The 24,330-nt window shown below is 49.7% G+C and overlaps 1 long non-coding RNA gene across 1 annotated transcript; it reads left to right on the top strand.

The window, feature by feature from the left end:
* Nucleotides 1–7,618: 7,618 nt before the first annotated feature.
* LOC138258568 (uncharacterized) lies at nt 7,619–9,117 on the top strand. Its single transcript, XR_011198421.1, has 3 exons — nt 7,619–7,805; nt 8,092–8,264; nt 8,867–9,117. It is a non-coding gene; the product is annotated as an uncharacterized lncRNA (long non-coding RNA).
* Nucleotides 9,118–24,330: the final 15,213 nt, after the last annotated feature.

Below are 24,330 nucleotides of genomic sequence, written 5' to 3'. Positions count from 1 at the left end.
TATTCTGAACATATTAGTGAACACCCACCATCAGGCCAGATTCGACAGCTGGGCCGACTGTGAACACATTTGACCCGGCGGTGGAGGCCAGACAGGTGGTGGGATTATGATTCCCTTTCCACCAGGGATTCCCTGGCGATTTACCCCACCAGGTAATCCCTGGCAGAAAGCATATGGGTGACAGGAATAATCATACCTGTCACCCATATGTGACATGCCAGGCCCCTCCCACTCTTTCTGCTATCCCTACCCACCCCCCAAGCCCCTAGAAAAGCCACCACCCCCGAACCCTGAAAACCGACCCCTCACCATTCACTCCCAAAACCCCATGTAAGCCCCCCCCACCCCGAGCCTCACCATTCCCCAGCCCTACATACAGGTCCCCCAAAACTCCAACCCCCCACATCCACATGCACCCATTCACATACATGCCCACACGCATACATGCACACAGACACACATCCCCCCCAACACATACACTCGCGCACACCCCCATGCACTCACGCACACACCACCTCCGCACTTTCCCTCTCGGGCAGCACTTACCTGTTCCGTCGCGCTGCTCCGGGAGGGAACGGGCTCCTAGGATGCTGCTGCGCCGGCATCTGCGCGTCTCCATACACCGCCACGCCTATGACTGCATCATTATAAGCGTGGCGGTGTCTGGACTAACGTGGCGGTGAGGGTGGTGCTGCATCCACCCCCGCCACCGATCGCCAGCATGGTGCATGGCACCCCTCTCCGCCATCAATGGTGGTGATGCTCCAGGCGTCATTATCTGGCGGGATGCCGTCCGCCGCCACTGGCGGTCTTCCATTGACCGCCGGCACGGTTGGCGGAGAGGCATCCCCCAGGTACATAATGACCCCCTATGTGTTGTGAAACGCTTTTGTGTCCTCGGACAAGGTTCGCCCTGTGTGAAACTGACAAACAATAAACTGCGCTTCCTGTGTCACCCACACTCTAATCTCATCCTCCAAGAATTAAGGACAAAGCACTGATCTGTGATGCCAGAGAGCCCCATCTAGTGGCTGAATTGCACCGTGTGAAACTGGGAAATCTGGCTTAATCCCTACGTCCCTGCTTGAGCACATTGTGTGATCCTAGGCGAGTACTTTATTTCACGGATCTTCATTATCACAGATTGGAGATACTTCAGACATGTGACTTCAAGATGCGCCTTATAGAAACCTCTCCTGTGTTTGATTTAATGAACTATATTGCTACCCTCTCTGTCACAGGACTTCAGGCCACATGATGGGTGTCCATGACAACTGACTTGCCTCTTAGCTTAAGACAGGAGTGTCCTCATTCCCTTTTTGTGCAGCACTCACTGAACTGAACAGGGCTGGCGTCCTCCATCTCACTGCAAGTGCATGGAGAGGTACGTTGCTTTGCCCAGGATTACACATTTTCCACAAGTGGGGCAGCTGGGATTTGAGTCTAGGTTTCCTGGTCATGGAGTCGGCTTTACAGCCATAGGAGTTACTACACCGTGTCCCTAGTTAAGAGGAAAAGCTGTTGCTCCATCTAATTTTGCTTTCAAGAGCTAGGTTAGCACACCGCACAGTGCTGCACATAGCTGACCCCAAGTGTAATAAAAAACAGATGATGAATCACTCCATTGTTATGGGGAGAGGTAGGTGCCATGCTCTAAGCGGCCGCAGCGCGACCTCCTAGCCGGCTCCCCCATCTCTCCCGACCACCACCACGCCCAGTGCCCCCCATCATCCGGTACCCGCCGGACTGCCGACACTTTGGTGGGGGCGATGAGCACGAGAACCGGTGCCCCAGGCCAGCTGGGAGCCGTGGAGGGTGTGTGCGGCCACCTCCCTCCTGCAGCCACGATGGTGGCTCCGTGGTACACGGATGCCACAGAACCCACTAGTGCTGTATCCGCGTCTAGCAGGGATCACGCAACGGGATGGGCGGGGGCACCCCCGGGGTCTCTCTCTGTTCCCATCCTCTTCCTCCAATTGACTGGTCCGGCGGTGGGGGCCAGGACCCCTGCTCTTCACCCTCCGGCTCTGAGGGCGGTGCCCCCTCAGTGGACTTGTGTCGGCGGTGGCCTGCAGGGGTCACAGGAGCGTCGCACATCTTTTGGGGTGATCGGAGTGCCCCGTGGCTGACAGGTGAAGAGTGCGGTGGCTGGCGGGGGTGGCCTCCCTGGGCCACGACCCTTCGGACTCCTGGGTCTGGGGATGGAGGGGGCCCAGGGGACTTCCACCCTGCTTCTCCCTGCTGCTGGCCTCTGGGGGAGCGGCTGGGCCCGCCGAGGGCTCCTGCTACTTACTGCTGCCCCCAACATGCTCTGCTTCATGGGGGGCTGGAGCCCCTGAGGTCTACTGTGTCACTCCGCCTGAGTGGGGGCCACGGCTGTGGATGGGCCCAGAGTGTGATGAATCTCTCTCCTGCCACTTTGGATTCTTCGCGAAGCCCTGGCTACAGCCTGGGGGTCTTGCTGGCTGGTGATTGCCTGTGGGGGTCCTTCTGGACTGCTGTGCCACTTTTTAGGTTGGTGCTGCGGGTGGTCGCCCCTCCACTTTCTTTCTGGGGGGGCCTTGGATTCTACTGCCAGCATTGCACATTTGTGTCTGAGGGTGCAGCACCTCTAGGCAATCCTGCTGCTGACTTTGGATACTGATTTTGGGCGAGCCTTGCTCTCCTGCTCTGCCCCAGGCATGTGCCACACTCAGAGGCACAACGGTGATGCCCCAATGAGCACCCCCTGGAGGGGATCAAGAAGGGCACTGTGGGTGGGGATGCATCCCACCTGGACAGCAAACTTGATAAGCTACTGGCTGCGGTCAGTGCTACCGGAGAGCGACTGAAAGGCAAGATTGACTCTATTGTGACTGAGCTAAGCCTCATCTGTAGGGACCCTAACAAAGTAGCAGAGAGGGTGTCTGTCCTGGAGGCGTCAGTCCAAACCTCAGCACCTGAGTCTCAAAACACAGAATGTCGCCTCACAGAATTGGAGACATTCACTCAGTGACTATCTGCCAGGTTGGACGACCAAGAAGGGGGGGCCTGCCATAAAAACATTGGGGTCGTCGGACTACCGGAGAGAGTGGAGGGCACCTCCATCTTTAGTTTCCTTGAGGACTCTCTCCAGGAGGTTGTGGCCCTGGAGGGCCTGCCTAAATTCTATGCCCTGGACCAGGTGAACAGGGCCCCTACTCTCCCTCCCAAGCCGGGGGCCCCACCCCGCCCGGTGGTGGCCCATCTCATAAATTTCCACGACAGGGACTTCCTCCTTCAGCAGGCCGGCAACCATGGCCCTTTCTTGGTGGAGAATGCTCTCTCTACTCTGATTTACCCTCCAGGTTAAACTCAGAGAGATTCGCTCATTGCTGTTAAGAGGAGGCTTCGTGAGTTGGGGTTGCCTTATTCCTTGCTTTACCCTGCCCGTCTAAGAGTGGAGACAGAAGACAAGTCTCACATTTTTACAGATCCTGCTGTGGCATGGGACTGGCTGGAAAGTTATGACAAGGGGACAGTGTGCCCAGAGCTTGCAGTCCATCATCAGCTGGCGCAACCGAGATGCAGATGCGCTTGTAGTCGGGAAGTGAACCAGCCTACCGGACAGCAGGTGGCTGAAGAACGGACAAGGGTGGTGGAGATGGTGGCGTTCCTGAGATCAGGCAGGAGATCACCTCATGCCGGCACGTGTTCCCACAGGTGGTCCACTTCGAGTTTGACAAACTCCACAGTGCCAGGACTGGAGAACACTCTCCAGGTGATCACCCCGGCACAGTGACAACATTATTTGAACCTTGTCTGGATAGCCGCTATGTTTCATGAGACGCCTGTCTCGTTTGTGGTGCTGCAATGTGGTGGCTGTATCATATCCTTATGTGTTTCACTGTCTCTGACTCTTTTTTCTTCTGGCTGGGGGGAGCTGGGCAAGCACAGGTGGTTTGTGCTGTGTGTGATTTTCTTACTGTTTTGTACTCTATTTGATTAATGGAATGGCTGGACTCTTTTCACTACTGAGTATTCCGATATGGACTTGGTCGGCCCTTGTTGATGGGCCCAGGTTTGTAGGCTCTTTGCCTCCCTTTATTTGGACAGAATGTACACATATCACATTCAGGGGGTGAGTTGATAGAGTTTTATTGTTTTTTTCTGAATTGTTTCTTTTGTTTTGAGTGATGGTGGTGGGCGTGCGATGGGTGTGACTAGTTTGGGTGACTGGCGGTTGGAGCTCCGGTTGTGTGGCTGGCCCAGGTTGCCGTGGCACATTGGTATGTGTGATGCTCGGCTGGATGGCTGACCAAATCCGAGTGATCACCTGGAACGTGCAGGCCTGGCCATGCCCTCTAACTGCTATGGTATCTGGCATACTTAAAGAGGAGCGGGTACAAGTTATGTTTCTACAAGAGACACATCTGTTGGATTCTGAAGGCAGAGCGCTCCTCAAAAGATGGAGGCAGCAACTGTCCTACATTGCATACTCTCCATTTGCGAGGGGGACCCTCATTTGGATCAGATCCTGGATGCCCTTTCGATCACATAAGGCGGTCATCGACCCTGAAGGCACATATGTGTTGGGAAGATTAGATGGAAAAGATGTCACCTTGCTTATTGTCTATGTCCCAAATACTGTCCAAACTTTGTTTCGGAATAGCCTGACGCCCCTCCTGCCGGTAAATGCTGCCTTATGTGAAGATAGTGGGAGGAGACGTCAACTGCGTGGGGAACTTAACGTTGGGCAGTTCCCACCCCCACTGCGCTCGGCACCTGTGCGTAACTTGGTGGGAGCCATTTGGGCCTAGGCGGATGAATGGTGCCTTGTTGATTGCTGGAGGGTGCCGAACCCCAGGGTCAGGCTTACTCCTATTGAACTGGCGTGCATGCCTTAGAGGAATGGCTGGGACAATTCTGCGTACAGGAGGATGGTCGATGCAGAGTACCTGGCAAGGACTTTTTTAGGCCAGTGCCCCTTACTATGCACTTTCAGGTGGTCCCCGTGCAGATCTTGGATCCCTACTTGGCAGTAGGACCCGGCCCTGTGGTGAGAGGATCACTGATTTTTGCCTTGACAATGCAGGTTAGGCTTAGTTGGTTGGAGTGCAATGGGAGGCCTTCAAGGTGGCTGTGCAAGGTTAATGATTCTCCAAAAAGATAGGGGTGGCTCTCAGCTGCACTCAGACATTAGTGTGCAGGAGGCGGTCCCTTCCTGCGCTGCCCCCAGAGATGGAGGAGACGCCTGAGGCAGAGAGGGGATGCTCTGAATGAGAGCAATTGTTTGCCATGGTAGAGCGCTTGCGGCAACTTGACTACAATGTGTACATTGCAAGGGCTCAAGTGGAGAGGGACAAAGCGGGGGGCATGCTAGCCTGGCTCCTTTGGCAGGAGATGAGGGGACATACTATTCTTCAGATCCGAGATACAGCAGGCCAAGTCATATGCACACAAGAATACGTAAATATGGCGTTCCTGCACTACAGCCATGATCTGTATGCAGTGGGCACTGAGGGTAATGAGTCGGACGTTCTGCGTTACATGCAGTGTTTAATTTGTGCTTGTTGTTTCCGGTGCAGAGCACCGGCACTTATTTTTGAGGGTCGGCACTTATTCTTCTGCCTCAAGCAATTTCTGCGAGCAAAAGACACATATGGAAAGACGGAGGAAGACAGAAACGAAAAACCGTCACAATGGGAGAAGGCAGAAAGCTGCAGAGTGAGCTGAAGGGGCAGGGAGTGGCTGTAAATGGATTGAAGAGGACCGAGATGGCTTCAGGGTTACGCTGCCTCAGTATTCCGTGCTCGCACATTTAATTGCAGCAGCCGCGCGTTTAAGAGGAGGGCTTTGAGCACGGAATGTTTTTATGGCAGATCCGTCCCCACCGGTCCTGGATCCCGTGGCAGCAGAGTGACTGGCTGCGCAATCAAGGAGATGGTTCAGGGCAAGGTCCTCAGGTCGGACAGGTTGCCTATAGAAATCTATTACACTTATTCTGCTGCCCTTGCCCCCAAAGTAGTGGAAGTTTTTAATGGAGCACAACAGCAGAGCCAGCTTCTGCCCTCTCTGTGTGAGGCCACCATTGCTTCTCTAGCCAAGAAAGACGAAAATGTAAAGATTCAAGACTGGTGTGCCTACCTACTTTTGGTACCTTTTCAAATAAGATAACAATATGTTCAGAAGCATTGACATGTATTAACTGATAACATCTTTCATGACAAAGTAAGGTTTGCCTTTAAAGAAAGCTGTAACCTAAATAACAGACTTGTGAAGTCATACAATGAACCTGTGAAAAGTATTTTGTCACATTGTCCAAACTCACCCCAAGTGTTGGACATTTTCACTGTGGGAATTGTTAAGCATGTTATAGATGTAAAGTAGTCAAAACTTTCTCTTTGAATGGGCTGAATTTTTCTATGAAGACCTTTTCAAACTGCAACACTTCTAATTTCATTTATTTGCAAAAGGGGCATATTTACAAGAAAGTTGGCATCATAGATAATGTTCCACTTTTCTTGTGCCCTCCCCCCACCAGCACCTAACGACACCATGGTTGCGCCATATTCACAATACGGCGCACCATGGCGTCGTTAGCACAATAGCATCAACATTTTGACACTATTGTGGCGCTTTGCTGCACTAGTGTCAAAAACTTTTGACGCTTGTGCAGCAAAGCGCAGGGAGGCCCATTGAATATAATGGGTGCGTCATTTTAACACCTGCTCTGAGCAGGCGCTAACAATGACAGAAAAAATGGTGCAGTGAAATGTTGTAAGTTTCACTGCCCCAGTTATTCGGGCCTCCCTGCGCCGTAACCCTCCCCCGCCTGACGCAGGCATAATGTGGTGCAAAGGGTCACAAAGTGGCACAATACAAGCATTGCACCACTTCATAAATACGGCGAGGCAGAAAAGCCACCTTGGCAGTGCCTTAGCGTAAAACGACACTAAGATGGCGGTAAGGTGGCACAAGGGGCTTGTAAATATGCCCCAAAGTGTCCTTGTGGACCGCAGTCTGGTATTAGATGCGAGATTGCGCGTGCCCCCTTAGCTGAACATTTCAATAAAATGATTCTTTCGATTAGAGGCCTGGTGGGTCGTTGAAGTGATTAAACCGAATGTTGAACCACCAACATAACCTGTTAACAATATGTGAAAACAGAGGGATTTGGAAAATTTACAGTGTGAAATGTGGCCTGAATATTGTTGCTGAATGTCCCACTTTAGCCATTTTATTCAAAGAATTGGACACGAATACATATCATTGGTTCTTTCGTGTTCTGCCTGCTGTGAGCTTGACTTCTGACTCTGTGATCTTGTAATTCCATATTCTGTTTGATTGTTAATATCTATTCTTTTACTTCTATCCATTGTATATATTAATTTCATGTGCACATATTTTTAGTTCATATTGACATTATCTACTTGTTGCACTAAAACAGCTATGTACCATAAATGGTGTTCATTTTGCTAAAAATACCTAGTTGACGAGTACAACTGAAATATATTATTAACGAGTAAACAACACATAGTGATGTTCCATATCACTGATTATCTATCATTTTTAAAACATAATTGATCCTTTGAAGATGTTATGACTTTTATGTGTCAGATATTTCCGATATAACTTTAGTTGTTGGAAGTACTTCAAATCTGTTTGCTTTCCTTACTGTGATTTGTATTCATCTGTTCAATGTCACCTTTTACCAATGACCTGTGAATTTATTTATTTTAAAGGTTGAATATCTTTCCTTTACGACCTTTCCGCACTCTTCCCTATCGCCCTTGTAAGTCCTTCCAATATGGCTGCCACCCTACCTACTGAAGGGGTTAACTTTGGTAAGATCTCAAGATTTGTGGTTTTGAGCTAGATCGACTCACCTTTTGTTTCGTTGCATAACAATAATGGAAATATTCAGTGATTCACCGGGTGAGTGGTATTTCGATTACTTCAACTAATAATCTGTTTGCCAGCACAACATTAATTAAATATTCAATGATTTACCTGATATTATTGCATGGTCTATTTTGTGTTTTCAACCACCCTATTAGGTTTAAGGTATGGTATGATATAGTACTTACTTTTCCAGGCTGATTTATGAGACACCCATTTTTTTTAATTGAGGTCCCAGAATTGCTCTTTTTGAAGATCTGCTGCACAACAGGATCAATCCTTGAGATTATGACCCCATTCAAGATGGACTGGTTGTTTTGAGGCAGACATGGCGCCAAGTACGGTTATATACGGAAGCCCTATCCGAGCTCCGCTTGTATTCGGTTACGTACGGGTGAGCACAGGTGAGTTCGCTAATCATGTATCAGTTAATATTAAGGGCCTGATTTGGCGTTTGGCGGATGGGGCTACTCCGTCACAAACGGGAAGAAAATTCCAACCACCGCATCACGATTCCATTTTATTCTATGGAAATTGTAGCACAGCGTACGGGATAGCCGTCACGTTTGTGGCACAGTGACCCATCTGCCAAACTCTAAACCAGGCTCTAGGCAATATATTTACTTTACTCGTACACGCCGCTATTCAATTTTTAGATGTTCAAATTGATATAGGATGACTTTTCATACGATCCATTAAAAGTACAGGTGCGTCATGGCGTTTATCCTATAACATTCAGAGATTCATAGGTAGTTTTTAGTCCTCATTTCTCTTTACTAAGGTTATCCCGATTGGCTCTCATTAAAGAAAGGTTTAGTTATCTTATTTAAGTGATTTTCTGAATGTATAGATTTGTGTGTTTCCTTAAGGGTGCACTTGAGAATGTTTACTTTCAATTCTTTGTCACATGCATGACTTGCACATTATGAGCACGGGCGTTATTAATCTCCATGAACAAATATACATTCGATTTTGGTTGTTTTTTTAACCCCTTTGGTTCTTTTAGGGTCATCATTCAATTTCTAATATAATGTGGTGGTCCTGAGGATGGTCTGATGGGTTGCGTTATCAAGAGACCGAAACGTAGACGCCAAGTCCAACTCCTTCATCATCCAACCATTGGAATTTCACCATTGAACGGATTCATCTTTCTGTGGGAACCCAATATCAATTTAGAGTGGACATTTCAGACATTAATCTTTCACCTCTTTCATTTGATTTATGATGAAAGATTATTTTTTATGTGGATTTTTTGATTTTGTACCCATAAACCATGTTTTTGGAATATATGGATTTTTTTTTAAATTTAAATTGGTGTGCGCCTTGTTCTTAAGATGTTTTCCTTCATTAATTTTACAAGAGGTACCACATTGATTTACTCTTTGCTGTCACCATTTACACAGAAAATTCCATTGAGTGATATCAAAGTATTTCTTCTCCAGAATAGGCTCCTTTGTTAACCCCCTACCTTGTACCTTAGGATCTCAGTGGGTCAGTCCTGTGAAGTTTACTTGGACTGCAATCCCAAGACCAATGGCCTGATGGACATACAAGCCCATCTGGAATAGTTGATGAAAATGATGCAAACCCATCTATATAACAATAGGTCACATCACAAAATCCCCATTTAGAGAGCATTGGAAAATGACCTGCCTAATGAATTCCTCCACTGAGATTGTCTATGGACGCAGGGATGGTGGCCAGCAAGGGACAACAGACTTTCAACTCTACATTTCCACAATGCATTAGAGGGAGCAAGCAGTGGTGCTGTGGATCCACGGCTGCTCCTCTTGAGGCCTCCCAACAGGGTCATCAGAGAGGAAGGTGTCCCAAGTGAGACACCGCCAGAGCTGGACTGGAAAATAAAATGACCCCTGGCAAAAATGTTCAAACCAGCCCCACACTGCAGGAGGCTGAGACTGCAATGGAGCTGTGGGGCGTGAATGGGCCATGGTACCACTTCCCGCTCCCAAAGCAGTCCCTAGACTGCAGCCATCAGGGAAGTGCCAGAGAGACAGAACGGCCAGCCTAACCATGGATATCTCCACAACTTGGGTGTCTGTGTCTGATCCATGGCTTTTAGCAATATGGCAGCCTGCAGCATCTCTAGACCAAGGCTTCTCCTTCAGCTGTCATGAGCCACCCATTCAGGTCTGCAGTCCCTCTAGAAGGGCTTCCACTACAGCGGCAGAACTTCTGCGGTGAGGTCCCTGCTTCTCAGCCATGCATCTCAGAGCCAACCATTCAAGCTTGCGGCACCCCTACAAAGGGGGTCCTGATTCAAAAAACATGCGTCACTGAGCCACCCAATCCAGCTGCAGTACTTCTATAAAGTGGCCCCTGCGTCTACAGACATGCTTCCTGGAGCCACCCAACCCAGCTGCAGTACTTCTATAAAGTGGCCCCTGCGTCTACAGACATGCTTCCTGGAGCCACCCAACCCAGCTGCAGTACTTCTATAAAGTGGCCCCTGCGTCTATAGATATGCTTCCTGGAGCCACCCAATCCAGCTGCAGTACTTCTATAAAGTGGCCCCTGCGTCTACAGACATGCTTCCTGGAGCCACCCAACCCAGCTGCAGTACTTCTATAAAGTGGCCCCTGCGTCTACAGACATGCTTCCTGGAGCCACCCAACCCAGCTGCAGTACTTCTATAAAGTGGCCCCTGCGTCTACAGACATGCTTCCTGGAGCCACCCAATCCAGCTGCAGTACTTCTATAAAGTGGCCCCTGCGTCTACAGACATGCTTCCTGGAGCCACCCAACCCAGCTGCAGTACTTCTATAAAGTGGCCCCTGCGTCTACAGACATGCTTCCTGGAGCCACCCAATCCAGCTGCAGTACTTCTATAAAGTGGCCCCTGCGTCTACAGACATGCTTCCTGGAGCCACCCAACCCAGCTGCAGTACTTCTATAAAGTGGCCCCTGCGTCTACAGACATGCTTCCTGGAGCCACCCAACCCAGCTGCAGTACTTCTATAAAGTGGCCCCTGCGTCTACAGACATGCTTCCTGGAGCCACCCAACCCAGCTGCAGTACTTCTATAAAGTGGCCCCTGCGTCTACAGACATGCTTCCTGGAGCCACCCAACCCAGCTGCAGTACTTCTATAAAGTGGCCCCTGCGTCTACAGACATGCTTCCTGGAGCCACCCAACCCAGCTGCAGTACTTCTATAAAGTGGCCCCTGCGTCTACAGACATGCTTCCTGGAGCCACCCAATCCAGCTGCAGTACTTCTATAAAGTGGCCCCTGCGTCTAGAGACATGCTTCCTGGAGCCACCCAACCCAGCTGCAGTACTTCTATAAAGTGGCCCCTGCGTCTACAGACATGCTTCCTGGAGCCACCCAATCCAGCTGCAGTACTTCTATAAATTACCCCCCCCTACAGACATCCATCCTGGCGCCACCCAATCCAGCTGCAGTACTTCTATAAATTACCCCCCCCCACAGACATCCATCCTGGCGCCACCCAATCCAGCTGCAGTACTTCTATAAATTACCCCCCCCCCCCCTCTACAGACATCCATCCTGGCGCCACCCCTTCCAGCCATAAGTGTGGTGTGGTGGTATTTACGAGGCTTCTGGTGGATGACGTTGCTTGTGATACAGGCTTCTCTCAGTTTGCAATTGTTTCTAAAGGAGGTCCCTGTAGGCATCTGAGGACGGGGGTGATGTGGTCTCATCTCTGTGTATTAAAGTCAGTGATGCTGCTGTACACACAGAATGCAAGTACCAGAGGCTGAGGGCCAGATGTAGGAAGCCTTTTGCATGTCGCAAACTGCGAAAAACGCAGTTTGCGGCATGCAAAAGGCCGAACGCGATGCTCATCCTCAAATTGCGAGTCGGTACCGAATCCCAATTTGAGGATGCGACTCGCAAATAGGAAGGGGTGTTCCCTTCCTATTTGCGACCGCATCGCCATGCTGAGTTGCTTTGTGACCGCGAATGCGGTCGCAAACCAACTCACAGTTACCACCAGTGTCACACTGGTGGTAACTCATTCGCAAAAGGGAAGGGGTCCCCATGGGACCCCTTCCCCTTTGTGAATGCCGAAAAAAAAAAATGTTCAGACCAGCCAGTGGTACTATGGACCACTGCCTACTCTGAAAAAAACGAAACCAAATGGTTTCGGAAGTTTTTTCTTTTTGCAACTCGTTTTCCTTTAAAGAAAACGGGCTGCAAAAAGAAGAAAAAAACTGCTTTATTTAAAAAGCAGTCACAGACATGGAGGTCTGCTGACTACAGCAGGCCACCATCCCTGTGAGTGGAGGGACTCGCTATGGGGTCGCAAACTGCGACCCACCTCATGAATATTAATGAGGTGGGTCTTTCCAACCCCATAGCGAGTCGCAGAAGGTGTCTGAGACATGTTTCTGCATCCCATTTTGGGAGTTGCAATTTGCGAGTCGGTCAGACTCGCAATTTGCAAGTCGCAAAATTTTTCTTTCCTACATCTGGCCCTGAGTGGCAACTTGAATAATTCCAGTAATAATTACTTATCCCAGTTGCGAACATTTCACAACCTACAGTTTGAATTTGAGCAATAAAACAGAATACAATTGTTCTTAGTTGAAAATGCTTTTTGATCCAGTTCAGGAGCTTGTGATCTTGCATCAGGACAGCCTTGCCCAATGCCAGTGCTCACAGTGCTGTAGAGCTGCAGCCGTCACAGGTTTACCCCCCCCCCACCCCTGGGTGCAACCGCAGTGGGTTTATATTGTGAGCTGCATGACACATGCACTAGTTGTTTAGTACGTGGCTCCATCTTAAGGTCCGGCCAGAGTAAACACTTGCTGTCTTCGTGGGAGACTTTATGTCCATTGCAATATATACTTTGGGTCTGCCTACAATGTTTGATGGGCTTCTCTAGGCACAGGCCACATGGTCATATTTATATTCATGTTAAGGATATTAGGCTTACATTCTTGATTTTTGAACTTGGTGACCAAGGCCTTAGGCCTTTATTTTACATTCTAAATGGCTTGACAAAGTCTATAGGCCTAACCTGACTGATTGCAAAAAACTTTGTTTGTTTCAATCTGCCAATATAGGGTCACTGCCCGTTTTAAGAGTTAAAGCACCTGGCGTCACCACACAGCTGACGGCAACCGATGCAGGGGGTTAGTTGCTCCTGAGTTATTTCTTTGGGGTACATGATTTGCACCTTCTGATTCTACGAGGCCCCTTTGGGGTGGGGGGGCTTCAATTTGCAATTCCACTTGAAATCTCATAAATATTTGAAAATGTGCGTGTAAAGTTTGGTTGTGTGTTCATTGCTTTTAATGTCTGCTGGTGCCTCACTCACAAATGAAGGCAACAGGCTACATTTACAGGGTTCGCTGTTCCTTGTGATATCTCTTCAAGGAGCATGATGTGCACTCTTTTAAGCCTGTAAGCCCCCCAAATGAGGGGTTCCAGTTTGTAAATCCACCTGAAATCTCGTAAATATGTTTCATTTTGTCTATGGTGTTTCCAGCCCACAGCACTGGCTTGGTTCATCAGTTTTTACATTGCAAACTCTTTGTCAAACACAATAGGAATAGATTTCACATTCTGAACTCTTTGGCAAATGGAAGAGAGAAGGATTTTACGCTGCGAGCTCAGTGACAACTACAATATAAAGATTTAGAGTTTAGTACAGCCCGGCTGCCAACATATAAATCCCATTATATCCTATGAAACTTGGAATATGGCGGACAGGACATCCTTCACCATTGTGACAGAGTAACCCATCTGACAACCTCTAAATGAGGCCCTATCTAATTAAAGAGTTACAACACACTTTCTGGAGTTCTTTGGGGTATATTCAACCCCTGTACTTGTTTTAATTTGTGTTTTTGACCTTCGTTTTTTTAACTGCACTCTTGATATTCAGTTGCTGATACAGAGAGGTAGCTCGCCGAAACTTCGAGAACGTCATGCTTCGGTTCCATGTTTGATGTCCAATAAGTTGAACGCAGATAAAACAGAGAGGTCGATTGCTGAGAACCGTCCTTGGACTTGGACCCCTGTTTGGTGGTCACTGGAGGATGCTACTATGCCCAAACATGTCGGTGTTATGTACTCTCAGTGCTGATCTTCCCTTCTGCCTGCATGTCATGAAGATCCCTGGTACATCTTACACCCTTCTGAAGTCACAAGGAAAATTCTTCCTTTCCTCTCAGTTGAAAGGAGAAGTTTGTGATCCAGGAAGTAATAACTTTCCGTTTGGGTTATAAAGTGTCAGTCTTCTTTGGCTTAATTAAATATCTGTCACTTTCAGTTTTGTGTAAAATGAAGCTGTGATGTCAGTTACTTTCTTCAGCTGCCAAAGCTTCTGTTAAATCCCAGTTGGGTTTCCTCCACAGGGTACCAGTGATGTGTTCAACACACCTTGCATGGTGCATGAGGCAGTTGCTCACCTTGTGAGGTGCATGAGGCAGTTGCTCACCTTGCGTGGTGCATGAGACAGTTGCTCACCTTGCGTGGTGCATGAGACAGTTGCTCACCTTGCGTGCTGCATGAGACAGTTGCTCACCTTGCATGCTGCATGAAGCACTTGCTCACCTTGCATGGTGCATGAGGCACTTGCTCACCTTGCATGGTGCATGGGACAGTTGCTCACTTTGCATGGTGCATGAGGCACGTGCTCACCTTGCGTGGTGCATGAGGCACTTGCTCACCTTGCGTGGCGCATGAGGCACTTGCTCACCTTGCGTGGTGCATGAGACAGTTGCTCACCTTGCGTGGTGCATGAAGCACTTGCTCACCTTGCATGGTGCATGAGGCACTTGCTCACCTTGCGTGGTGCATGAGACAGTTGCTCACCTTGCGTGGTGCATGAGGCACTTGCTCACTTTGCATGGTGCATGAGCCACTTGTTCACCTTCCATGGTACATGAAGCACTTGCTCACCTTGAATGGTGCACGAGGCACTTGCTCACCTTGCGTGGTGCATGAGACAGTTGCTCACCTTGCATGGTGCATGAGGCACTTGCTCACCTTGCATGGTGCATGAAGCACTTGCTCACCTTGCATGGGTCAGTTTTTCACCTTGCATGGTGCATGAGGCACTTGCTTACCTTGCATGGTCCATGAGACAGTTGCTCACCTTGCATGGTGCATGAGGCACTTGTCCACCTTGCATGGTGCATGAAGCACTTGCTCACCTTGCATGGGTCAGTTTTTCACCTTGCGTGCTGCATGAGGCACTTGCTTACCTTGCATGGTCCATGAGACAGTTGCTCACCTTGCATGGTGCATGAGGCACTTGTCCACCTTGCATGGTGCATGAAGCACTTGCTCACCTTGCATGGTGCATGGGACAGTTGCTCACTTTGCATGGTGCATGAGGCACTTGCTCACCTTGCATGGTGCATAAAGCACTTGCTCACCTTGCATGTAGCACTTGCTCACCTTGCGTGGTGCATGAGGCACTTGCTCACCTTGTGTGGTGCATGGGACAGTTTCTCACTTTGCATGGTGCATGAGGCACTTGCTCACCTTGCATGGTGCATGAAGCACTTGCTCACCTTGCATGGTGCATGAGGCACTTGCTCACCTTGCATGGCGCATAAGGCACTTGCTCACCTTGCGTGGTGCATGAGGCAGTTGCTCACCTTGCGTGGCGCATGAGGCACTTGCTCACCTTGTGTGGCGCATGAGGCACTTGCTCACCTTGCGTGGCGCATGAGGCACTTGCTCACCTTGCGTGGCGCATGAAGCACTTGCTCACCTTGGGTGGCGCATGAGGCACTTGCTCACCTTGCGTGGTGCATGGGACAGTTGCTCACCATGCGTAGTGCATGAGGCACTTGCTCACCTTGCGTGGTGCATGAGACAGTTGCTCACCTTGCATGGTGCATGAGGCACTTGCTCACTTTGCATGGTGCATGAGGCACTTGTTCACCTTGCATGGTGCATGAAGCACTTGCTCACCTTGCATGGTGCATGAGGAACTTGCTCACCTTGCATGGTGCATGAGGCACTTGTTCACCTTGCGTGGCGCATGAGGCACTTGCTCACCTTGCGTGGCGCATGAGGCACTTGCTCACCTTGCGTGGCGCATGAGGCACTTGCTCACCTTGCGTGGCGCATGAAGCACTTGCTCACCTTGCGTGGCGCATGAGGCTCTTGCTCACCTTGCGTGGCGCATGAGGCACTTGCTCACCTTGCGTGGCGCATGAAGCATTGCTCACCTTGCATGGCGCATGAAGCACTTGCTCACCTTGCATGGTGGATGAGGCACTTGCTCACCTTGCATGGCGCATGAGGCACTTGTTCACCTTGCATGGTGCATGAAGCACTTGCTTACCTTGCATGGTGCATGAGACAGTTGCTCCCCTTTCACAGTGCATGAGGCACTTGCTCACCTTGCATGGTGCATGAACCCATTGCTCACCTTGCATGGTGCACGAAGCACTTGCTCACCTTGCGTGGTGCATGAGGCACTTGCTCACCTTGCGTGGCGCATGGGACAGTTGCTCACTTTGCATGGTGCATGAGGCACTTGCTCACCTTGCATGGTGCATGAAGCACTTGCTCTCCTTGCATGGTGCATGGGACAGTTGCTCACTTTGCATGGTGCATGAGGCACTTGCTCACCTTGCATGGTGCATGAGACAGTTGCTCACCTTGTGTGGTGCATGGGACAGTTGCTCACTTTGCATGGTGCATGAGGCACTTGCTCACCTTGCATGGTGCATAAAGCACTTGCTCACCTTGCATGGCGCATGAGGCACTTGCTCACCTTGCATAGCGCATGAAGCACTTGCTCACCTTGCGTGGTGCATGAGGCAGTTGCTCACCTTGCGTGGTGCATGAGGCACTTGCTCACCTTGCGTGGCGCATGAGGTACTTGCTCACCTTGCGTGGCGCATGAAGCACTTGCTCACCTTGCGTGGCGCATGAGGCACTTGCTCACCTTGCGTGGCGCATGAGGCACTTGCTCACCTTGCGTGGCGCATGAAGCACTTGCTCACCTTGCGTGGCGCATGACGCACTTGCTCACCTTGCATGGCGCATGAGGCACTTGCTCACCTTGCGTGGCACATGAGGCACTTGCTCACTTTGCATGGTGCATGAGGCACTTGCTCACCTTGCGTGGCGCATGAAGCACTTGCTCACCTTGCATGGTGCATGAAGCACTTGCTCACCTTGCATGGTGCATGAAGCACTTGCTCACTTTGCATGGTGCATGAAGCACTTGCTTACCTTGCATGGCGCATGGGACAGTTGCTCACTTTGCATGGTGCATGAGGCATTTGCTCACCTTGCATGGTGCATGAGGCACTTGCATGAAGCTCTTGCTCACCTTGCATGGTGCATAAAGCACTTGCTCACCTTGCATGGCGCATGAGGCACTTGCTCACCTTGCATAGCGCATGAAGCACTTGCTCACCTTGCGTGGTGCATGAGGCAGTTGCTCACCTTGTGTGGTGCATGAGGCACTTGCTCACCTTGCGTGGCGCATGAGGCACTTTCTCACCTTGCGTGGCGCATGATGCACTTGCTCACCTTGCGTGGCGCATGAGGCACTTGCTCACCTTGCGTGGCGCATGAGGCACTTGCTCACCTTGCGTGGCACATGAAGCACTTGCTCACCTTGCTTTGGCACATGAGGCACTTGCTCACCTTGCGTGGCGCATGAGGCACTTGCTCACCTTGCGTGGCGCATGAGACACTTGCTCACCTTGCGTGGCGCATGAGGCACTTGCTCGCCTTGTGTGGCAAATGAGGCACTTGCTCACCTTGCGTGGCGCATGAAGCACTTGCTCACCTTGCATGGCGCATGAAGCACTTGCTCACCTTGCGTGGCGCATGAGGCACTTGCTTACCTTGCGTGGCGCATGAGGCACTTGCTTACCTTGCGTGGCGCATGAGACACTTGCTCACCTTGCGTGGCGCATGAGGCACTTGCTCACCTTGCGTGGCGCATGAGGCACTTGCTTACCTTGCGTGGCGCATGAGACACTTGCTCACCTTGCGTGGCGCATGAGGCACTTGCTCGCCTTGCGTGGCAAATGAGGCACTTGCTCACCTTGCGTGGCGCATGAAGCACTTGCTCACCTTGCATGGCGCATGAGGCACTTGCTCACCTTGCATAGCGCATGAAGCACTTGCTCACCTTGCGTGGTGCATGAGGCAGTTGCTCACCTTGTGTGGTGCATGAGGCACTTGCTCACCTTGCGTGGCGCATGAGGCACTTTCTCACCTTGCGTGGCGCATGAAGCACTTGCTCACCTTGCGTGGCGCATGAGGCACTTGCTCACCTTGCGTGGCGCATGAGGCACTTGCTCACCTTGCGTGGCACAGGAAGCACTTGCTCACCTTGCTTTGGCACATGAGGCACTTGCTCACCTTGCGTGGCGCATGAGGCACTTGCTCACCTTGCGTGGCGCATGAGACACTTGCTCACCTTGCGTGGCGCATGAGGCACTTGCTCGCCTTGTGTGGCAAATGAGGCACTTGCTCACCTTGCGTGGCGCATGAAGCACTTGCTCACCTTGCATGGCGCATGAAGCACTTGCTCACCTTGCGTGGCGCATGAGGCACTTGCTTACCTTGCATGGCGCATGAGGCACTTGCTTACCTTGCGTGGCGCATGAGACACTTGCTCACCTTGCGTGGCGCATGAGGCACTTGCTCACCTTGCGTGGCGCATGAGGCACTTGCTTACCTTGCGTGGCGCATGAGACACTTGCTCACCTTGCGTGGCGCATGAGGCACTTGCTCGCCTTGCGTGGCAAATGAGGCACTTGCTCACCTTGCGTGGCGCATGAAGCACTTGCTCACCTTGCATGGCGCATGAAGCACTTGCTGACCTTGCATGGTGCATGAGGCAATTGCTCACAGTTGTTGTGAGCATCTTAGCCCTCTGGCAAGCTTCGTTCCCCCTTCTCATGCATTCTTGGTGGTGCCCATGTGCCATTTCCCCAGAGCAGGCTGGCACTCCTTCTTAGTTCACACTCCTATTCCCACTAGACTCTGCCAATGTGAGTGCAGGGTGAGCGGTGTGCTGGTGAGAGTGGCAAGTGAAGCCAGAACGATTGGCATTTCCAATGCTTGCTGTCTTTGTGGGTTGTGCCTTTTATTGCACTATAATTATTTAGATTCCTGTCACTGTGCGGGAGCCTAGTTTGCATGTTTGCCTCTATAAGGGGTTTGCTGGTGAATTCTCGCCTTCTGTTCTTGGGATCACATGTTCTTGGATCTGCCTGTGTTTCTTTCTTGGGGTATTTTGTAAGGGGGATGTGCTGTGGAGGGATGTGGGTTTGCGTTTGAGATCCAGTTTCCACTACTGAAGGGCATATGTGTTGTTTTGCAGTGTATTGTACCCTGCATTGTGTCGGAAATGTTGTTTTTTATGCTCTGTTTTAATTAACATGGCTGAAAGTTTCTGTACGTCAAGATTCATTTTAGGGTCCTGCTGGGGTTTCTGAAAGGCTCGGCCCATATGTACTAATGTCCTTTTCCCATATTCCTCGGGTTTTCTGTTTTTGGCTTTGCTAAGCTTTGTAGCATGTGGTGCATTGTTGTGGTTAGTGTGCAGAGTGCTGGCATCTTCTTGAGTGTTGGTGCTGGGTGGCTTCTGGTTTCTTATTCCCCTTAGTCCATCAGGGTTAATGTTCCGCCTTCCTTCTGCTTCCGGTGTGAGGTGTGGTTTTGTCCACTTAATTTCTGTTGGTTCCATGAACTGTTCTGTGGGATATTTTAGTCTGTCCTGTAATCGCAGTTGGTGGTCAGAAGGCCTTGGTTTTGGCCTTTATAGCTTTGGAGGTGCCCTTGTTGCTTTTTGTTAGGAGGTTTGTTATGTAGAATTTTGGCCTTTATGTTAAAAAAAGATGCTTTTTTCAGATGCCAGGAGAATGCTGTCAGCCTATGCACCCTGATGGTGCCTTCGGTTTATCCATATGTAGAGGATTCATGTTTACCTAGATTTGTTGTTGATCACACAAGTCCTGGTTGATAAGCGGTCTTGGTGTTTGTGTTTATTTGTTGTCAAGAAGCTGCTTGGCCGTGTGGGGACATCTGATGTGTGGAGTTGTGTAGTGTGCCATTTGTGACGCTGAGGAGGGTTGCTCTGTAATCCTATTTATTTGGATGGTTCGTGGTGGGGAGGTTTCTAGGCGTGGTGGGAGAAGGTTGTCACTGGTGTGTTGTGAGATGTTACAGGCCTAGGGTTGCAGTGGAGATGAGGTGTGGTGGGTGGGTATACTCGGCTTGCATTCTCTACAAGGTCATCTTCTGATCATCCTGGTGACAGTAAGGCAGGTCAGGCCCAGGTGTAGAGAAGGCCACTCCTTCGTGGGGTGCCCAGATTGTGTTAGGAGAGGCAGCTCCTTGGCTCCTTTGGTGTTGAGTCTCATCCTGAAGGCTTGGCCAGCAGCTTTGGCACCAGGAATTACGAGAACGCGAGGCTTTGGAGTCCACACAGGGGTGCAGCGTGGTCAGTAAGACTGGGGGGGGGGGGGGGGAAGCTTCAGATATCCTGACAATTACCGTGGCATATACCTTTATAATACATTGTAGGGCAAGCAGGGTGCATTAGGCGGGCTTAAGAGGTAGTGGACAGGAATGCGTACTGGTAGGAGGATGAAGGGAGAGAAACACAACATTTTGTAAAATAATCAACATTTATTATGGCTTTTAAAACAGAGAAGAGACAGAGTGTGTGTGTTTGTCAGTCTGTGCATGCAAAAATCCCTGGTGAAATCCGACAGACCCCTGACCATACTGACTGAAAGCACCTGTACCCAACTATTTATCAGAAAATACATTTATTAGGGGGGTGTAACACCCCAAATACCCCCCTGAAGCTATGCCCCTGAGTACAGACTCCCAAGTATTTTTATTTTTCTGATGATATCGTAATCTCTGCTCCATGGATTTTACCTCATTGATGTTGCAGTTTTTCCTGGAAGATGTTACATTAGAATTCAGCTCTGGTTTTGGGTTTCAGGTGCCCCATCGGTCCTGTGGTCCTGATCAGTCTCTTAGGAGGGAGAAATCGAAGCTTACATTCAAGAGGGCATAGCACCATCAAATGATACATTAGGGCCTTTTTATTTACGCTAATGTGGCGTTAGATGGCCAAAAACGCTGCGCCATATTTACAAAGTGTTGCAATGAATGCATTGCACCACTTTGCAAACCCCTAAGCCACATTATGCCTGCACCAGGCATAATGTATGCGAGGCGGGCATTCCTCCATTAAAGGGGCTGAAAAAATGGCGCAAAGAAATCTACAAATTTTTTTGCATCATTTTTTCCTGTATGTCAGAGCAGGAGTTAAAAGGGGGCTCCGGGTTATATCAGGGTTAGCGTCAAAACTGCACTAACCCTGAACAGTACTCAATAGTGTCAAAAATGTTTGCACTATTTCCCCCTGTAGTGTGCCGTATTTTAAATATGACGCACACATGGTGGCGGAAGGGGGGTGCTAAGGGGCGCAAGGAAAGTGGCGCTGTAGTGGGTGTACCGCCACCTTTCCTAAATATACTCCTGCGTGTTTTCAGAGTGTTAACCTATGGGAATCAATTTACGTTACAAATGTTGGAGAAGGGGAAGGATTTCTGGGTAACTCGTTGCATTGAATTAAGGGGATACGTTTTGCTGGATGTAGCAATCTTTTTTGGCACTTGGCCTTCTTCACCTCCTCCTCGGATTCCCTCACCACCACCCAGCAAAAAAGACCCTTATCTCTCCATAGCCCCTCTCTCGCATATATTTCATTTATGTTAAAGCACTGGTAAAGGCTGACTTTCCTAATCCACGCAGCTATCCAGATAAAATACAGATCTGTTCTTTGCAGCAGGCACATTAACCTTCAACCCTACTTTGTGACTAGTCAAAACTACCACTAGACAAAACTCCATCTCTCTCTAGCAGGGACATTAAACACAAGAGTTATCTTGACATTTTTATTGCTGCCTGAAAGCTGGACGCACAAGGAACTCTGCATCAGGTGGTTTCAAATCCTAAATTATTGCTAAACACAGCGCCCCCTCCCCTTGAGGTCAATGCCCCCTTCAGGTAAGCGCCTAGTGCAGCCGTACTGGTCACCCTGCCCTAAAGCCGGCCCTGGGTCATCCTCCAATGATGGTGCGTTGAGGAAGGGCTTGGAGTAGGTGGGAGGAAACTAACAGACACATAAATCCGAATAAATAAATACCTGGATTTGTATAGGGCAGTTATCGCCCCTGGTGGTATCCAGGTGCCGCCCATAGTCACAGGAGATCAGGTGAATTTCCCTTAATCCGGGGCTTTAAGTGGGATGAAAAAACCTGGGGGGAGAGATCTCTCCTGGGGGCGCGGCTGATGTAATTAAGGGCGTGGCTTAAATAAGGAAGATACAAATCTGAGCTCAGCATAGTGTGCGGACCGACTGGTATTTCGCTGCTTCTTCCTGTCATTGCATTCAGATATATAATACACATTACACCTACAACAGCCAGGACTGTTGGCTTTGTCATTGGTTGTTAGTTGGATAAGATAAATAAATAACAACAATGGCTTCCTTGTATAAAACACTGAAATTGCTTCAGTTTTGAAATGATGGGACTGAAATAACTGCAACAAGTTTTGTTGAAGTTACTTACCCTGAGGGGAGGGCAAGAACGGAGGGCCCGATAGCGACCCCCCTCAGTACCTGATTTTTAGAATTGTCGGTGCTGAGCACCGGCAAGACCCGGCCCGCTTAAAGCCCTGCCTGAATCACATTATCCCACATCCTCCCACCTACTCACCGAGTTTGCTGTAACTGCCCCCACCCCCGCCCAGCTTCACTCCTTGAGTTTTGACTACTTACGAGAATGCAGTCTCACACATCACCGTCCCCACAGTCTCATCCCCAGTGACGTCAGTGGAGTCTGTGACCCGGAAGTCACAGCTAATGGGTCAGTGTGGGAGGGGTGCAGTGGCTGCTCCCTGGATGGATGTTCTGCACCCCAGAGTCCGCCTAGCATAGAGTAATCTGGAGCATTAACAGGCTGGAGTGGCTGGGGCAGGGTCACTCGCCATCACTTACGTGTGAATGACTGCGCCCCAGCCCCGCCGTTCCAGCACATTCCAGAGCCTGCTAGCGATGCTCTCAGCCTCTGCATAGACCAGGCGGCTTGTGCAAAGGGTCCACCTGTGGCCCGCTCACACCTTGGGAGGCCGTCGCCATGGTTACCGGAGTTACCATCACAAAACAGTTTGCACCAGTGCACGCATGAGGTCGAATCACAAGCCACGCTCCTAGAAGACATGTGCCTGTTTCAGTGATGGACGTGTCTGCTTTCAGGTATGTACTCAAACTCCCCCGCCCCTCGCAATAAACACTCCTCCACGTAGGTGTATCATGGCCTCCACAGGCCGCGCCTTTTATTCCGTTTACCACCTGGTGTGCTGTGTTTCCATGGTCCTTGGGCAAACTATAGGTGAAAAACAGCTTTAATGCCTTGTAGATACCGTTAGTTAAAGAAGAACGGCCCGAAGCAATTGAATGAACAATTTAAATGTCTGTTGTACGTGCAAAAATAACATTTTATTGAGTGATTTCATTCGCGATTTACATACTATTTAGGCATACCTGTACATACAATAATTAATCATAGTCGCTTTTTAAGGGCGCAGAATCGGAAACAGTGATAATGCAGTGCACGTGCCAAACAAACATTGAACACAAAACATAATTTACATAAATTAATATGTATTTCTCACACGTCAAAAGAGTGCTCCGGTTTGGTGCAACAGTTCTGTTACAATGGCGAGGAAAGCTGAATTCCCCCCCCAAAAAAATACTTGTGCATTCTTAAATAGCGCCAAAATGGTATATCGGTCGCGTCAAAACACTGAGGCACGCGGTGAGCGGACAGAAATGCACAAATAACACTAGAATTGAAAGAATGCAGTCCGTCCGAGCAGAAAGCGCCTCCTCGCGCACAAGTGCATTAAATTACGTTACATACGCGGTTTGCTGCTAAGTGCCTAACAAGAGAAAGTAGAGCAATGCTTAATTTATTGGGTCATTTTAGGAGTCTAGGCGCTACATAACATTCATTAAGAGTGCAAGAGGTGCTGCCTTTCACATTAGTACTCTGACAAGCGGGGGGAGGTGGGCGAGTGTGTGTGTGTGGGGGGGTGGGGGGGGCACAAGCTTCTCTAGCGGGTTTGGCCTTTATGTCAGAAAGGGGTGCACATTTTTCAAGCACAAAAAAAATCTGGCCCTTATAATTCAGGTTGAGGTAGTTGAAAACTTTTTTACGCAGGGGTGTAAGGCAGCCCCCTACAGTGCAGCGGGCGGTGCTTATTCTAAAGCCTTTGCTTTGAACAATGTGACATGTAAAAGTCTAATGGTCACTTAGCACATTTTTCGGGGGGGGGGGGGGAGGGGCGGGGGCATCATTTTGCATTACACCACTGGGTCTTACAGCAGTAAAATCCTGTAACTGAGTGTATAAATGAGTTGTAGCGTTGCGACCCTTAGTTGTTTCTATCGAGGACAG

This window comes from Pleurodeles waltl, chromosome 9 (assembly GCF_031143425.1).
Source record: "Pleurodeles waltl isolate 20211129_DDA chromosome 9, aPleWal1.hap1.20221129, whole genome shotgun sequence".
NCBI lineage: Eukaryota > Metazoa > Chordata > Amphibia > Caudata > Salamandridae > Pleurodeles > Pleurodeles waltl.
Note: the sequence above shows the minus strand (reverse complement) of the source record. Positions and strands in the feature narration are given on the sequence as shown.